Raw genomic sequence first — 14856 nt, 5'->3', positions numbered from 1 at the left:
CTAAGTTAACATAGATACACTCTTTAATCTAACTGCTTTATAGCTGCTAGTTATTTTATAGAAGCCACATGCTCTATCATGCCTAATTTAGCTGTGTTTAGTTGCTAAAGTTAATAATGCAGAATTTGAATTAAAACAAATAAGGCTGAAGCCCAGGGGCCATTTTCTTTTATTTCCAGTCACTCGGATAACCTCTAGTCATGATACCAACTTGTCATCTTCTATTGCTCCATGTCAATAATTGGGGAGAATCAAATATGATTTGAACTCTTCCAGATAAAGACAATAACGTTGCCTTATTTTCCAGGATCTGGCCAATAACCAACTATTTTCCTTTAGGTTCTTTTTTGGTGTTCCCCATAAAATAAGCTGTTCCTTCCAGACTGCATGTTCAGATTTTCTCAAACATAGTTGCTCATGAATTAAATAATCCTGTCATGTGAGCTTGATCAATGTATTTTCAGTGTTATCTTATACAGTGCTATATACATTTATGGTGATATTGTATACAAATAATCCTCCTAATAATTCTGAATTTAATTACCTATGATCTAGGCATTAAATGATCTCTTGTGGATCCTGGTTTTTCTGGGGAAATTATGATAGAAAAAGGCCTTCACTAGTTAATTCCAGAAACTTTTATGCAGTTCTGATGAGGTCAGTTTTCAAACTGTTTTCCCAATGTCACTGGAGTTACCAAATGGTCTTAAAATGACAGTTCAAGATGCCTAAGGACCATATATTGCCTTGAGATCAATGGAAGTTCCATGCACAAACTGAAGGCAATATATAGCCTTTAATGCCATTAACAGGTACCAGATTAATATTCCTTGGCCTTGAGAGTGTCACAAATGCCTTTGCAGTGTCATAGATTCTATACAATAGCTATTCCTTCTGAGTCATAAAATAAAACCAAATCCCCAGTAGTTTAAAACTATTCTAATTTTATGTTTGTTTTTTACCTATACATGTTAAGTTAAAACCATATATAGAGAGGGAGGGAAATGTTTAAGGGGGCCTTAGGCTGGGCCTCAGAACTGTAGATGTCATTTTCATATTTAGGATTTTTCATATGCAAAAAGTCAAACTTGTGTGTGCAAGCTGCGTTTGCACGTGTCAAGGAACGAGTTTTGTGTACAAGTTCATAACTTGGGTTTTGGGTACACAAAAATTAGAAAAAACCATTTGGGATACAATTTTAAAAGCCATGTCTGAATGTCTGGCCCTTAGTGTCAAGAAATCAATTTGTTGGCCACTGCAAGAATATGATACATAAAACGCTTTTGACAAAGGGCTTAAGAAAAAAATTAACGAAGGAGAAAGTACAATAGGAATCTTGGCCTGGAGTAACTCTATGGGGGAATCTATTTCCATCAAAATTAAAGAACAAGTGCTCAGGATCAAAGTGGCCTACACCTATTATTTAGTGCACTGAATTCTCACACCACCTCGCCTTTAACAAACTCACATGTTTTAACTAGAGCAATACACATTCTTACAACAAATTTTAATGGGGCCATCGTGTACTTGAAATAATTTAAATGATTCATAGACAATTTATTATCCAGAAAATCGTTTAATCTTTTTTAAATAGCTTGATATAATGCAGTTCTTTTTTTTCCCTTCCCCTCAGAGTGTAATTAAGATTGAGAAACAGTGCTTGGAACATGAGGGAGCCCTGTTTCTCATTACCTTGCACATGCAGATTTTGGATTTTACAGTGAAGCCACTCATCTTTGATCTGGTTTTATACTATTATTCAGATTTGGCAAGCTAAAACAAATACCCACACATTTTTTTTCACAATAGATGTTTTTCAGTTGAGATGTGACAGCCCTGTGTTAACTAGTCTGATTTAATAAACCATATTTTGGTGTTTATATTAATCAGTTCATAATACAGTAGGATTTTAGGGTGAATATACTGTAGAAATAAAATATAATATATATATATATAATATTGTCCACATTTTATTAAGATTGGATAATGAGTCCAAAACCAGCTCCAGATAAAGAATCAAAAACAGCCCTCGTGTAAAGTGGTATAATTCCATTGATTTTAAATGTTAATATGACAGTTTAAACCACAGCTGGATTTGGCTTACTGGGTGTGTCTTAAATTTACATAAATCACTGTTCACTGCTGAGTCTTCTCATTTCATCCTGACCTTCACTCACACCAATGCATTTAAGTAATGCAGTATAAATATTCTGTTGAATCACAAGCTGTGCTCAAACTGCTGCATATGATTTTGATTTGTTTTCTTGCTCTTGTGAGAGAAAATAAAATCTCTCATTAAAATCTATAAGAAACCATAATTGAAATGACAGTAGATCCAAGACAACATCTACAGAATTATTATAGTACTGCCATTGATTGTAGTGGTTGCTGTGAAGTATTATGATCTGAGTGGAAGTGTTAGATACACTGCTTTATGCTCTTTGAGGATTTGAATTGTCAAAGTGGCAGTGCAACTAATGCAAAGATTGAAATAACTCAACAAATTTACCAATCTGATTAAAACTTATGCAGTGTATACAGAGGCCATCATTTCATCCATCTCTGAAATGCAACTACCTGTCAGGTGCGTGCAAGTCATCATACTTCAAGCTGCACCCGCTTCAAGCCACACAACAGTTGAGAAAAGAAAGCTGATGTCTTTCTTATGCAATTGAAACTACAGGACAGCCTTAAGTAAGCCAATATAATTGCCAAAGTAGAATGTATTTAGGACACTACCATTAACACTTCTATTCTAGTGAAAAGTGCCATCACAAGGTCTTTCAGCTTATGACTCATGTGAAAGACAACAATAGCCAGAAGGATGGTCCCACTAAGACATACCAGGGCACTAGTTCTCTGCTGAGTTAGAAAAGTGACAACTAGAGAATCTCAAACTCCACTTCCTAGATTTCTATGGAGGCCTCCACTTGGACCTGCTTTACTTATGTGATGGGGTGATCACAGGGGGGAGGGATAGCTCAGTGGTTTGAGCATTGGCCTGCTAAACCCAGGGTTGTGAGCCTGAGGTGGTATGGCAGCAAACCTTGATGGTCCATGAAGCATTCCCAAAGCACCTCATAATGGACTGACAGGTACAGTTAAAAATCCTCTAATTGCCCATTATGCTCAGAATTTGTTAGTCTGCCATCCCAATGGTTACTTGGGGAATCCTTAATTTGCTGAAAGTTGGCACAGTAGACTGTAAGTGTTTCTGTTTTGTCAACATATATTTAGAAAATTTTAATCTATGGATAATTGACATAATAGACCTTCAGTAACTATTTAACTTTCATGTAGATGCTAGACAACATATTTTGAAAAAAAAATATTGTTACTGCAAGCATGGGTGTTAAATTTCTTTTGGAAAATGACTTTAAGGTAAATTAGCACAGAGAAAACAATTTACAATGAATTATTTAATGGATGAATTCAGCCTCTTTTTCTGCTTAATGGAATTTTCAAATGCTGATTGACATTTTTTCAAAAGTATTTGTTCAATTTTATTCAATAGATGTATTTCTGAACTCTTACTCCCTTTTTATAACAATAATTAATACATTTTTATGATGTCAGCATCTAAGAACTCTAGTCTAGTAAATAATAATAATAATAATAAAAAAAGTCAGTTCCTGTTTCAGAGAGCTTGCGGTCTACTCCATGGACTTATTGCAAATATTCAAGTTTTGAGATGTTTATTTGCAGTTGGTCAGATAAGTCACATGGTATTTATTTTCTGTTCCCTGACTGAATGAATGCTCAACAGCTTCTAATGGCAGTAAATGTACATGTGAATGCATCATTTGATTTCCATTAATACTTGCATGTACAACTTTGACACTTTTACTGGCAAAAATACTCACAAAAACTTGATTGCTTTAAAGTTCATAGTGAATACAAACAGGGAAGAAGAAACATGGCCAAAGTAAATTAATTTAAAAGTTCAAAAAATTTTCATAGAAAATGTTTTGTATTTTACTCAGCTCTACTGCACATACATAAATAACTGCCTTTCAAACCTGCACTGCATTGCATACCATTAGATGCCATACTCTGACTCCAATCCTGCAAAGACTGTACCTGGTGAGTCTTTGCAAGGTCCAGGTGAATAACTCTCATGGTCACAGGTGCTTTAAAAGTCCCTAACATCAACAGATTTTAAAAAATCTTTGTCCAATAGAAATATTCCCTATTGTGGATTAACATCATTTAATTAAAAAAAAATCAAAAGTGGGTATTCTTACTGGTAGGTATTGAAACCCAAAATGTCTTTAGACTACAATTCTATATTTCTGCTCTCTAAAAAAGGTTTATGCTTCCTAAATTTACAAAAGTATAATTATCAGAGGGGAGCCCTGCTAGTCTGAATCTGTAAAAAGCAACAGAGGGTCCTGTGGCACCTTTGAGACTAACAGAAGTATTGGGAGCATAAGCTTTCGTTCTTTTGCCTGAGAAACTTCATGCCATCCTTTCCAACCCAGCAAATATTAATAGCATTGTACACATCTAAAACTTAGAAATCTTGTTCTTCCCAGCAAATCACATCCCTCGTGTGTTATCTTACTTCCACTGAAATCACAAATAGTCATACACTCCAAGAACAATAGCACTAAAAATTATCCTCAGGTTAAAAATAGTCTGCTTGTTTGTGTTATATGCACAATCTCATGAACTGTGTTTTTTTTGGTTTTTTTGTTTGTTTGTTTTTTCTCACCAGCAATATTTTACAATTGACCTCAGAAAGGCAAAATCAAAGCCAGCCTTAGTATTTTGGGCAGGCTCTAAAAATATGTTGCTGCTATCTTCCCAAATGTAACTGCTGCCCCTACTCTGATCAGAGAGAACTCCAGTATGTTCACGGCTGGCCTGACCGTTTAGGAGAGGGTTAGTGAGATCATTCTTTATACACACTCCAAATTTAACTGACTCATTTTACATAAAAAGTGTGCATGCAGGCGTTCATAAGCGAGAGATCGTTAGGTCACCTGAATCCCTGAGGCAGAAGTGAAGTCTGTCTGACTTGATCTGAGATTCTGGCAGATATGCCATTATTTGAAAAGATTTCTTTTTCCAAGAGCAATGGTCAAAATAAGAGGAAGTCTTGGAGTCCCTGCAGGGCTGTGTATGAATTCTGGTGACTTTTAGCTTTTCTACAAACAGTCACAAATTAATTATGAATGCCTGTTGTCACCCCCCATGTGAATCAGATAAATATTATCCCAGTTTTTAAAATAGGGAAACTAAGGGAGAAAAGTTCAAAGATTCGACCGAAGCCTTTTTCTTAATCCCATGTTTTGTATTTTTCAGCTACCCCTTGCAAGAATTTTACCAGTAGTAGAAGAATTAAGTTCCCTTCAGGTAGCCAGGTGCGAGGAAGTTTGCAGCAGTCCTAGTGTCATTAGCAACTATCTGGCAGAATTGGGCCCCAGAGCACTGAATTTTCTATTATAATATATTCTCAGGGAGGCGAGCTGGTGTAAATAATTTACACTCTGATGATCTTCCCCTAGATTTATATTCCAATCCTTCCCCCCCCCCCCCAATCCATGGCTTGTGTACTCCAAAGGCCAAAATGTGGGAGGGCATATGAAAGAGAATGAATAAACTGATCTTTAGGAAAAATCAGTAGCAGACTTTTATTACTAGTGATTACTTTAAATATGTTTGCAACAGTTCATATTTTCAAGAATAGATTACCAAGAAAAACCAATACAGATTCTTTCACATTACTGCCCCCAATAAATAATAGTGAGCCATGTGCTTCCTTTCACAAATGCCAAAGCTGTCTCTAGTTGTGACATCATGTGATAAATTCCATTTATCATGCACTCTTGACTACCTCACCTGCTCTTTTCTAACTCATCCATCTCTTCTGGGATATTTCCTAACATTCCAACAACCTGAGCAGCTTCAAACCATCTCACTTTGTAAAAATACTAGAGCAATGTTTCCTCTTTTACCCCAATTTGCAATTTACTCCCCAAGCGACACTGGCCTGAGTTTCAGGATGAATAATAGTCCTTTTCCAGTCTGACATCTTGATATATAACAGGGATAGAAATGAGTTGTATATAAGGCCCTACTTAAATTGTGGGATGACTGTCAAAAAATTGTAGCTGAATTGTGGACAAGCCATGGAAAATGCAGAAAAATAATTATGGACCTTATTGTTTGCAGTAATAAATTCCATTATTATTTTTCTGAGATTTTTTTGCTGTTGGTTGCCCGGGGCTGAAAGCAGGGGCTCCCACTGTCAAAATTGAGATGGAAGCCTAACATTGCAGATTTTGTTAAGTAGGGGCTTAGTGTTATATCATTGGAAAGTAGAGATTCATATTTCTAAAAGAGCTGTTGGATGTTTTTTTCTCTGGCATATGCAGAATCCATGGCAGTGTGGTCGGGTATAATTATTTTTTTTGGCACTCATTTGGGATAACTCATTGTTTTGCCACTCTTGAGTAATGTTGCCATCCTAAGCTTTCATATCAATCTGGATCAATACAGCTCTTCTAGAGACGGGCCTGAGCCAAACCTCCAGAACTGATCAACCGAGAATACGGGGAAGGGGTAAAAGAGCTCAGATCAGAACTGAGGTCAACTTCTAAACTTCACAGCTGGTCCCCATGTCTTTAGTAGACTGAAGTAAAAGCATGTCTCCAAACACCCACAAACTTTAATAGATTTGAATCCACTCATCTTTTTTACAAATGAGGGCCTCCTTCAATCATTATTTATACAGCGCTATAAATGAAACATGCCTCTCTCAGGTTTCAGAGTAGCAGCCGTGTTAGTCTGTATCTGCAAAAAGAACAGGAGTACTTGTGGCACCTTAGAGACTAACAAATTTATTAGAGCATAAGCTTTCATGGACTACAGCCCACTTCTTCGGATGCCTCCCTCAGTGACTTACTGTGTGACCTTGGGCAAATCATTTAACCTCTCTGTGCCTCAGTCCCCTATCTGTACAATGGGGATCCTATTAATGACAAAGCTAATCATAATCTTTTACCAACCTGGGAAAGGTGCAGCAAGGATACATTTAACTGTATATTAGTGAGAGAGTGGGCTGCTCTATGGACACGGGTATGAATGGTGTTAGTTACCCTGGTCCTGCAAAGCTCTACTCCTAAGAGCAGGCCTGTTGAAGCCAGCAGAACTAGTCTTGCCCATAGGCATTGAACCTATGAGCAGTGGCCTAGTGGGTCAGTTCCTAGCTAACAGAGGTGCCCTGCCGTGCTCCTGTTCCGCATGCCAAGTGCCAGGCTCTAGCCCGAAAAGCACTCACTCCCTAGTGGTGGTGAGGTGGGCTATAGCCCCCTCTCTCGCCCTGCCCTGCCTAGGCTCTCCAGCGGGGGGAAAGCCCTGGTGCTTCTCCTCCCTGGCAGAGCCCCCACCCTTGTTCTCCAGACGGGTGGGCTGCGTTCCCTGCGGGCCGGGGCGGTGATAGGCTTTGCCTAGCGCGGTGTCCCTGCGCTGTGTGTGTGGCAGCGAGGGGAGGAGGGAAGGGAGCGGGCTGGCTGGGGGAGCGGCTCTGCGCTGCACCAGTGACACTCGGTGCGAACACGCTCCTCACCCAGCAGCCGGGGCGCCGCGCAGCGCCGAGAGCGTCACCCAGCGCTTCGCGTGGCAGCCCCACGCCCAGAGCATCTGCCGGGCGGCGGCCGAAGGACCGTGCTCGCCCAGCCTCCGCTGCCTCTGCCCGCGCCGCAGCATCCTCAGCCCCGCACTGCCGGCCGGCGCTGCCCCTCTCCGCCTCCGGCTGATGCTGCTCCGGCCGGGGGCTCGCCAGGAGTTGCAAAGACCTGAAAACACCTTGTCGCCGTCTGGTGCGGTCCCGCCCGGGCCACTCGTGCACTTCTGGAAACTTTGTCCGCCCGCCTGCCCCCGCTGCTCTCTCCTGGGGGCTGAGCTTCCCTGTTCCCGAGTCGCTGAAAGGCAAAGCGGGGACTCGCCTTCTCGTGCGGCTAGGATCCTGGCTGTGCTTGGGGGGAGGGAGGCCAGAAAGCAGGAGGGACGTTCCCCGTGTCCTGTAACCAGCACCTGCGAGCCCGGGGCTTTTACACATCTCCCCGGAAGGAGCAAGACTTTTAAAGGTAAGCAAAGCGGAGCGACGTGGAGTTCCTCTTGTGTGTGTCCCGGGGCGAGCTGAGTCCAGACCCGGAGAGAGGGGGCTCATCGGGGGAGTTAGAGAGGAGGGTCCCGCATAGATGTGGGGCGGGGGGAGTCATGCAGCGGGTGTCATGCATCGCAGGGCTATGAAGAGAGGGGGACCATGCATTGGGCGCCAGGAGCATTAGGAGAGATCCGATGTGTTTTAGGCGGTCGCACATCTCTTCCCAGCACTGCCTCCCAGTCTGTGCGCAGGGCTAAGGACTCTGGGGAGTGGGATGAACTCTTGGGCAGCAATGCAATGGGGAGTGGGAATCCCGGGGCTGAGCAGCAGCGGCCCGAAAGTTGTCTTGCCTGAGAATTACAAGGATTGGGGGGTAGGAAGACGCGGCGATTGAGTACTAGGAACGTTCCCGCTTCATCAGGCACCGGTGCTGATTTACTCCAGATTTGGAATGAGCTTTGGAAAGCAGGTTGGTGGATGGGGACTGGTTGGTTAACCTTGTGTGTATCCCCCCTACACACACACACACACCCCTCTCTCTCTTCCAGCTGCGGGACGCTTCACATAACACACCAACCCAACCCACGGGGATCCAGTGGCAGGAAACGTTTGCTCTATGAATAGATTGAAGCAAAGCCCCCTTTAATGAGCAAAACCTCGTGTCTGTCTGCCCTGATCCTGCGTCTGATATTTTGTGTCTGCACCCGCCGTGGCTTCTTCCCTGCAGGGGCGGATGGGGTGAGAATTAGCCCAGCCACAATTAAAACCCCTTTAGCTATTCAGAGTGCCAGCTGCCATGCTGGAAACTCTTTGTAAGGTGCTGTTGTTTTATGGGTACTTCTTACTAAGGGAGAGCGATGATACGGGTGAGGAGATGCAGACAGCTCAGCTAAAGGGATCAACACAAGTTCAACCACTGGAGGCCTCTATACACCAGCTGCAGATACTTGTCTAAACGGGATGCCATCCGCTCCCCCACGGGATTGGATTCCCCCGATCCAATCCCGTCCTGTCCCTTCTCTTTCTTCCCATCCTATGCAGAGTCAAATCCCTGGGGCCTCAGGTGGGGTTGTGGACCAAGCGGTCACGCAGCTTCGGTTGTGGGAGGCTGCCTCCTAAAGTCACCAGGAGCATGCGGTTCTGATCAGATTTCCTCTTTTCTGTGACGTTCGATGGTCTTGTTTTGTGTCTTTTTCTACTTTCTCTAAACTCCCAGTGGCTCTCCCTGCATTTCTCTGCCGCATCCCAATACATCCACTTGAGAAAAAACACTTTGGCTCCCTATATTCTCTTTCTCTCCCGCCACCGGGAGCGGTTGTTGGGGATTTGCTGGGGTTTCCTTTTTTTTTATGATTATTATCCCGAAGAATAGGATGGATGGAAAGGTGAGAAGGAAATAGGCAGGGATATAGGCCAGGGAAAGTCATGCTTTTTAATGTACTTTTATGCCCCCCCTTTTGTCAAGCTCTGATCAAACAGTGCTAAAAGTCCTCTGGGTATCACACTTTCCCACAGCTAATCGCATGCTGCTCAGAATAAATATCAGACAAAGTGCATTTTAACTCTGAAATTGGAGTGATTACTTGAAATGCTGGGCTAAGGTTTTCAGTGGGATCTAAATGTCCTTATTTTTCTCCTTCCTTTTATTTTTTATTTTAACCCTAAAAGGGACAACTAAATTATTTACATTCCCATTTTCAATGTCAATGTGTTTTAGGGATTATTTTGAAATTCTTCCAATACATTTTTATTTTGAAAGGATGAGAGGAGATGGTTTAGATAAAGTTATATTCAATCCTTCTGGGAAACATTCCTATTCAAGAGAAAGAAAGCTGGCTGCTGACACCTTACCCCCCGCCTCCCCGCCAACTCTAAACTATGAATCCTTACCAAACACACTAGAAACAAACATTGATTTCAAACAGCCTATGTTGTTTTTATTTTTGTCTGCACTTTTTTAAATAGAGTGAACGGGTACATCAACTAAGCAAGCAATTCAGGCAATCACACCATTTGAATTAGTAACTATAATTTAAAAAGAAGACTAGCAAGATGAAATTGCTACAAATTATGTGTAGTTTGGGTTACACGTTTACTTCAAAAGAACAGAGACAAAGACTAAATAGTATCTTTTAATCACTTGCAGATACAGCTGTTATCCCTTTTAAAAAGTATTTAATTGAAGGGTGTTCCTAATCTAAAAAAGCCAGTTCCACAAGTTTATTTGTTCTGGACCTTTTTAACATTCAAGTGGTAAAGCATTGTGCTTTCCCCGAAAGCTGGTTCGCTTATTGTTATGGATAAATGTAATATCCTTGCCAGTGTCACAATGACAGAATGCTGCATTAGAAATAGCCACTGTGGGTCACTTTAGGGATAAGGTAGTTTCTTTAATTATTGGTTTCAGGAACCTGCTGGTGCAGTTTTCAATGCCTTCTTCCCCAACCAAAGAGTGGGGAAGAGTGTCTTCTTCCCCAGACTCACAGAATTATATCATTATAATTGCTTTTTTTTATTGATGTCTATTAGTGTGCTGGACAAAATCTAGAAGACGACAGGGGCCCTAACAGTGAATATATTCTGTTTGTTTGTCAGTCGATAACAGACAAGGTTTTATGACTCAAATGGAGAATCTGTTCTCAATCCTGGGATCTATGCCAAGGCCCGTGTAAGGCAGTGGTTACTCCAGTTTTACACGAGTGTAATTCTGCTGATTTTTAAATCTGATGAAATTTAAATCAATAGTTATATCTGGGTAACACTGGTGTCCTGTCACAGTGAATCAGATACAAGATATCCAGTAGTAGGCTAATATTGAGCTATTATATCAGCCGCTGACAGGTAATGCTAATTTAGTCATACTCTACCTTGCATAAAATAGCACTTAGATCTGTGGTGATGAATGCTACCAGCATGTGGAATTAGAGATTTCCAGATCCACTTTAAGCCCCGTGCTCCCATTCTATCCACTCCCAATTGCTGCACCCTACCTATTTTAAGAATGGCAAGTTTCAATTGATTCTTGTCAGGAATAACTTGTGCTCCCCACGCCTTTCTCATATTTACTCAGGAGATATGTACCTGCAGAAATAGATCTGCTGAGGTCAAGCTCACAGTACCACTGAAAAAGCCCTTTTTATATATTTGGAACATTGTCAAGAATTTGTTAATATTTGAGGGTGGAGGGATTTTTGACTGATGTTGCCTCCTCTTTCTCCTACAGTTTTGACCTTGTTCTTAAACAGAACTTGACACTACAGAATATATGCACAATCTTGCTTCTACATTTTATGCTATTTAAAGGGGAACTGTAACAACGTTTCTTAGACCTACATTCTGATATGTCAAAAGATGACAAGTACGTCTCAACTTGAATAAACTCTAAAATGTGTCAGAATGTGTTGGGTTTTGTTGTTGTTGTTTGGTTGGGGTTTTTTTAGTGTCATCTTTAGGCATGTCATATTTCCAAGATGAGAACTAAATGGTAGAGCTCACAGCAAAATAAAAATTGTTTCTCTAATTTTAGGGTGGGGAATTCAGCTCTTTGTCATATGCATGTAAATGAAGTGAAGATATGTCACACATCTGTGTATAGACTGCTACATGCTATCTAAACTGTATCAATCTTATACCAAATTAGCAGTGACATTTCATGGCATACGTGACATGTCAGAGCCAACAGCATGTGTATGACATGTTTTTCATTTCATGGAAATATACCTCATGCTACATAATGCTCCAACAAACTTTCTTTCTTTTGGAAGCTTAGCACAATGATAATAAGCACAATTTAATTGAGAACAGAAAAGTTACATGGTCCAGGGTTGAACAGCATCTATGTTGTGGAGCTGTTACTCATGCGAGTAGTTGCGTTGAAATTAGTAGGGCTGTTCACCAATATCAGGAAGAGTTCCATAGTTAGTCGTGTGTGACTATTTAGTTTTGGGTGACTGCTTTGGAAAACATTATCTGAATATGGAACAATATTTAGGTTTGCACAACATTTAGGTTGCAAAAAGTCAAGCAAGCTGTTTAAAATCATGTAGTGCCTGCGCTATGTCGCCAATTAAGTTTAGATGCATTATCCACCATGTATTCGATATTCGGCTGATAGTTTTATGCTGGGATCTTCAATTATGGGACTATCTGTCCTATTTTCAGTGTTTTACAAGATGCTTCTGATTCTCATATCAACTCCATTGGAGGTTCAGGATTAGACCGAGTCAGATCTCCCAGTATTAATTTACTAAAAGGTCTAATCCTGCAAGGTGCTGAGTAGCAACTCCCATTTAGGGCAGTAGAAGTAGAGGATGCCTAAAGCTTTCAGGTTCAAGCTCCAAAATTGTAAAGGCAGAGTGGTGTGTTTAAGCTCAATCTGTCACCCACTATGTCCTTAGTCTTTTTTGTTTGTTTAATTTGAATTAAATTTATTACACTCAGAGCTATGCTTTTTCTTCTGTACTTTGTTTTGAAAGGACCTTAAAACAGTTTACTAAACGAAATCCCAGTTCATTTCTGCAAGTGGTTACACTTCAAGATGGCATCATACAGATCTGCAAGAGACCACCTTTTATGCCTCTCATGTCAGTTTAAAAGATTGCTAGAAAAACAATCCAAAAATCTGACCAGGTTTGAATAAAGGAGAGCCAGTAATGTGTTTCACTGTATGTGGTACTTTTATGCAATGAAGCGACAGATTTAACCACAGAACATCTGGGTATTGGCTTCTGTTACAGTAAAGATTTTTAGGGGAATAACAAGCCTTGTTTGACTTTGCATTCATTTTGAAGTCATTAAGCTTTACATTAATAATAAAAGCATAAAACCATTACATCACTATTTTCAAGGGGTAATGTCAGTCTTCCCTCAATATCTTACTTTTCAGAATCTGCATTTGTTTTGCTATGTGTGTATTTATCTTTTCACTCATTCTTCAAATTTCTTTTCAGGAGGTAGACTTTGTAATTTATGCCAGTGGATACAGTACAGATTTAGTGTTTCTACACATTTTTGCTAACTTGGGCACTTTTTCTCCATTGTAGGTCATCTAATGGAAACAGCACATTTAACATTGTTCAATACATAGAAAACTTAATTAATGTGGAACAGTATGTAGGTTCTTTGGACTGCCTTTTCAAACACTAATATTTAAAATAAAAGAAAATATTTGGGTTGTTTTTAGCTTTCACTGCTTGATTAACAGACAGAGCAGAGTGGGATTGAAATAAAGGATAGAGGGTGTGCATTTTATGAACAAATATGCTTGTAAACAGCAGAAATGCCTAAGAATATTCTTGAGATGTATACTTTTTATTTAATTACAAATAAGTAATATGCAGCTGGAATAAGGGGTGTATAATATAATGCATGCACTATACATATGATGTAATGCTTACAAACGTGGTGAAGCTGATAAGGTCAAAGTACATTTTAAATTGTACATTTTACATTTCAATATCTTTTAGTGTGCCTTATTTTAAATGAAAATAGAAAATATTCTCCTTTCTCTTACACCAGTGCAAATCAGGAGTCACTCCATTCAAGTACATAGAGTTACTTTATTTTTACATCTATGTAAGTAAGGCTAGAAGAGAATCAAGTCCTGTGTATTTAATGTTTATAAATGTTATATTTTCCCAAATGCACTTTTCTTCATAACTGGAAATAAACTCACTGATAACAATGTTTAGCCCTTACAAAGCAGAAATATCTTGTATATGCAGATGCTTTACAAGGTGAAATAAATGATAATTTCTTTCTGAGACAAGCATTAAAATAAACTAATGATGTTATAAAGAACTGTGAAGGCTGAGGAATGTTTTATTTTTGAAAACTTGAATGAGGGGGAAGTATTTGCCCCTTAATTTGGGGAATGAGTTACAGAAATCAAAACTCAATAAGAACATTTTAAAAGATGAAAATAAATGAAGCTCTAGGAGGTATGCAGTTACTCTGAAATCTGTAAAGAACAAGAGTAAATTCAGAAATAATTTGGTTATTTTAGGATTAATTACTTAACCTTAGCTTTGTTAGTTCACCCACTGGACTGTAGAAGAATCAATGTTTTAGCATACTGTAGTGAAACGTAACCAAAAGAAATTCATATGAGTGACATAGATGGCTTTGATTGTACTCTTGCGTGCAGGTCATGTGTGTGGTATGTCAAAAGCACAAAGTTCTTGCCAGGGACGACAACATGTTTTTTCAAAGTAACTTTCTGAGTTTCAAAATGCATGTTTAAGGAAACAGGTGTGAAATCTGATACTTCTTTTTTGAGAGAGAACAGAAGTGTTTTATGGGATGGATTCTCAGCGTGCATAAATCAGCATAGCTCTATTAAAGTCAATAGATATATACCAATTTACACTAGCTAAGAATCTGGACTTCTATTAAGTATTCTGATAAAACAAAAATGTATTTGTGTTAATATGTAATAGCTTGAAAACATCAAATTGTCTAACACTAAATGTTACTGTATACTTAACAGATACCCAGTATGACTTTCATTTTCTGCATTTCATGGGTACACTGAATAAATTCAGATAATTGAGATAATTTTCATTGTAATTAATAGTCTATTGAAGGATACATGAGATTGTGATAACTGAGGTTCTGGTAATTATACCACCCTGTTTTTTGGATAATGAAATCCAGTAATTGAGGAGATGTTTGTCTGCATTATGGCTGAGATCAGAAGCAATGGTGCTAGCCCACAACACCTGGAAATCTGAAAAACAAAAGGC

At 39.6% G+C, this 14856-nt stretch overlaps 1 protein-coding gene across 2 annotated transcripts in view; it reads left to right on the top strand.

The window, feature by feature from the left end:
* The first annotated feature begins 7446 nt into the window (after positions 1-7446).
* NDNF (neuron derived neurotrophic factor) overlaps positions 7447-14856 on the top strand; it is a 29716-nt gene continuing 22306 nt past the window's right edge. Inside the window, exon 1 of one of the 2 annotated variants that reach the window (XM_034772783.1) lies at positions 7447-8093. The gene's annotated coding sequence lies outside the window, so the exon portion shown is untranslated. Of the gene's footprint in view, positions 8094-8307; positions 8583-14856 lie in introns of those variants that run through there. The other variant, XM_034772784.1, reaches the window with a different exon arrangement.

The sequence above is a fragment of the Trachemys scripta genome, chromosome 5 (assembly GCF_013100865.1).
Source record: "Trachemys scripta elegans isolate TJP31775 chromosome 5, CAS_Tse_1.0, whole genome shotgun sequence".
Taxonomy (NCBI): domain Eukaryota; kingdom Metazoa; phylum Chordata; order Testudines; family Emydidae; genus Trachemys; species Trachemys scripta.
This window is presented reverse-complemented; position numbering and strand designations above follow the sequence as displayed.